Source organism: Ixodes scapularis, unplaced genomic scaffold, assembly GCF_016920785.2.
Source record: "Ixodes scapularis isolate PalLabHiFi unplaced genomic scaffold, ASM1692078v2 ptg000320l_1___fragment_1__unscaffolded, whole genome shotgun sequence".
Taxonomy (NCBI): domain Eukaryota; kingdom Metazoa; phylum Arthropoda; class Arachnida; order Ixodida; family Ixodidae; genus Ixodes; species Ixodes scapularis.
Genome location: NW_024609961.1, coordinates 338,150 through 341,875, shown reverse-complemented (window position 1 = coordinate 341,875; position 3,726 = coordinate 338,150). Strand labels below are relative to the sequence as shown.

The window sequence follows — 3,726 nt, the reverse complement described above, 5'->3', positions numbered from 1 at the left end:
ATTCAGCCACAGCCGCGAAAGATCTATTCCTCGCTCAATAATGTAGGCGCTTGTTCGATTCCTGAACGAGTTCGCCGACAGGGTGAACGTAGTACCGGTGCGGAACGTCAAGGAGTTTGATCTGTCCGCTGACGCGGATTTTGACACGAAGACGGTGTACCAAGTCTTCTCGGATAATCCGGACAAGGAGAACACCGGGTTTTACTGCCACAACCGAGACTGACTCAAGGCCTCCGCGCGCTTCCATGACATCACACATGTGGGATGGGCCTGGAGGTCGGCTTCACCTCGCGCGCTCAGAAGGTTTACGACGCGCTGGTTACGGAAGACCGCTGATACCATCGCTTAAGTCGAATAAAGACAATAAGGATTAGGGCTATGCCTAGAAAATAGTTTTCCGAAACATAAAAAAATACCGTAGTCTTTGTTTTTTTTGTTTTTTTTTTGCTGCGCTTATACATAAACGCGTGTGCACCGCGATGGATGTTATGAACACAGGTCAAATCACCTTGGTGCCTGTAGAAAAATTGGTTCTGGTGTGATCCCTTCTGCAAAATATTTATCTAGCCACTAGAGTAGCGATACCTTACATTCAAAGAAATGCAAAATCCATAGCAGATTGGCAATGCAGAGGAAGAAAGGCCAGGAAGGTATTGACAGGTTTTCAAAAGGCGATAACAAAAAGGATTCAATACAATATCACACAAGATGGCTAATGCACTTACGCAATTCTGCCAGCATGACAAATTACCTTTACACAATCAAAATGATTTTTATTTCTGCAGAGTTTGCAGCTTTCGGGTTTCTTTTGGATTAGTCTGTTTATCATATGCTGTCTGCCCCTTCCGCTTTCTTTTCGGAATTCTTAGTTGGATGTTTACCATTTTGCACAGATTGTTCAGCAATGTATTTGCCGCTGCACTCAAGGTATGATGCATGAGCTCCTGTGGGGAATGACCCGAGTCGCAGTACTCAAGAGGTTCAAAATTACTGAGAGCATGAGGCACAACTGCTGCAAGTGCCTCCTTCTGGTTGGTCAGAGCAAGAAATTGTGAAGCATACTGCTTGCTTCTCAGCTTGTCAAGGACAATTTCAGTGAAGAGCACTGCATTCACTACAACTGCTTGAGGGAATTTTGAGCCTCGCCTTGTCATACCTGCGATGAGTATGTTTTCGTCATTGTCCAAATCCTTTGCAAGATGCACATATCAGCTTCTTCAACTCAACATGTGCACGGTGTCCTGCAACGTACGTCACTACCGGCATCCTTGAAGCTTTCTTCCCTATGTCTGCATTTGTAACCTCAATTTGAAGCTGCTTGTGAACTGAATCAGCAGTGATTTTCGACACTGGTGCCGCCATGACCTCCAAGTCGGGAAGGTCTTGTACTTTCTGCAGCCTTAGTTTGTTCTCAGATTCATAAATCTGTCGAACCGAGACATGGTACTGGGAACCACTCAGCTGGCGGTACTTTCCGAATCTTTCTCTTCAAGCGAATCGGTCTGAAATTTTCTAAGCAGCACATATTTGAACCCCAGCTCCTGCAAACAGTAGAGGGAAATTTCACGCAGAGCATGGCTTGTGTGGCTGAGAGCCACGTGCATTTCTGGTGTGAAACGTCCCGCATCATGCTTAAGGCTGGCCCAGTAATCAAGCCACTCTGGAACTTTTTTCAAAAATTCCAACTGCGGGCACCATGCTGAACTTACTGGGTACTGCATGTCATCCCGCAGGCGTTCGCCTTTTCTCGGAGTCTTGACATTTACGATTCACCACCATGTTGGACTGGTGCCTATGAAGACTGCAGTCTTGTTTGCATGCTGAATGGTGGTAGAGTTCAGTGCAGCTATTGTCGACTCGTTGAAAATTCGCAGTGCAAGCTTAACATTTTGTCTTTAAATATTAGAAGGGTCGAGTGCCTTTAAAGGCAGTGTTGGTGCTATCTTCAATAGCTCATTTTGCTCGGCATCATGCAGCTCGCGCAGCGCTTTAAAGGATGCTGTTAGGATAGGTGGCTTGGGGTCAGTGCTACTTGGGTCGGGAAAATGCATGCACTTTTCCACTGTTCCGCTGGTTCAGCCAATTATTTCTCACTGACTTCAACACATGAACTGGGTCTAAAATGTAAAATAGTGGCCGAGATGGATCAGCTGGATGCGGATGTGGAGGTCTGGGTAGTTCTCTCACAAAAAAAATGTTTTAAGAGCTAGCAAATGCGGGAGGTATGGGTCTTTCTCGAGCATCGTGCACAACATCAGAAGAAAGGGAAGGTTTGATTCAGTTCATGTACTCGCTGCATAACTAGCTTCGTACGCAGCGATGGGAGCCTCACGTACGACTCTGTCGTAAAGTTGCAACTCCGCCGTTTGTGCCTTTCCGATGCAGTCTTCAATTCGTAGTAGGCATCGACAAAGCCATCAGGGAGCACTGGCAAACAGGACAGGTTACTAGACCTGTCCGGTGCCATTGCAGTGATCAGAAATTACAAATATGACGGCAGAAATGAGCTGCAGATATGTGGGGGATCAAGCTATAATCAAGCGAGCCGGATGACAACAATCTCCCAACATGGGGGCACGTCTATCCAGTGCATGATGTTGATGATGATGATAGCGACCAAAACTTTTTGCGTATGGCCTACAGCCCGGAAAATGTAGTGCCTTCCTTCATCTCATTTCAGCGCAGCCTTGTAAGAGCAGAGAAATTGAATTAGTACTTCCATATATTCGCAAGATTATACCTACGATATAAGAAAAAGAATATGCCGGAAACTTAGCAGTTTGTGATTTTGTGCACGTTGAGCGCAGGAAACAATCGAGCAAAACCCATGTCGTGTGTTCTGACTTTATAGTGCAAATCATAACCTGAAATATATAGCAAGTTTATATTGTCAATATTATGGTGCACCGTGCATTCACGAGGGCGCCCATCAAACCATTCTGGCATCATTGTCGCAAGGCGGCTATGCGATTGCCTCGCCTCGGAGACAATCGCATGGTCGTGTCACCACGGGGTCGATTGGGATCCTGATGCCAGCTCTCGACGTGCCGCTTTCTTTTAGCCACCGGATGGTGCTGCAGGCGCCCCACGGCAGCCGAGGAGAAGCCTCGGCTGCCGTGAGATATAGAATAGGGGGAACGATCCAAAATCGGCATTCCCGGCATTGTTTTTTTTTTTTCTTTCTTTGTGGGTGGGGGGAAGTGCCTCAGAACCCTCAGCGTTTCTTTTTTTTTTTTTTTCAGTGATTTAATTTTTGTGTGTGGCGTTGCTGCTGGTGTTGCAGTGTCTAGTTTCTGGCGGCTGATTGTGAAAGTGTGTGGTGCTGCTCCCTCGCTGTGTGCGCTTCTTGGACTTTTGCCGTCTCTGCGTGTTGTGTGTCGGGAGCATTGTGATGCGGCCATATTTGCTCGAAGGGGACGCATAGCGTTCGGGTGGTAAACTGTCATCGGCCCTGCAGCTGCTGCCTCGAGACGTAGCTTGGTTTATACCCAATGGTCCTCTCCTTGGAGACAATGAAAGGATGGGTCACCGTTTTGGACGAAGACCAGCCTGGGCTGAACTCCTCGTTTTCGGGCAGCGTGTTTCCCGACCGGAACCACAGCTCGGGGGCTGGCAGCCTTTAACGGCCGGGTGGGGGGCCTTCAGCACCTCCGGGGGTGTCGCTGCGGGCCCCCCTCGCCCTACTCCAGGACTCCGTTCACGCCGGGGGGCAGTTCTCGGTAACAT

General features: G+C 48.0%; 1 pseudogene; it reads right to left on the bottom strand.

Moving 5' to 3' along the window:
• Positions 1–773: 773 nt before the first annotated feature.
• On the bottom strand, positions 774–2,066 carry LOC115311146 (annotated as a pseudogene).
• Positions 2,067–3,726: the final 1,660 nt, after the last annotated feature.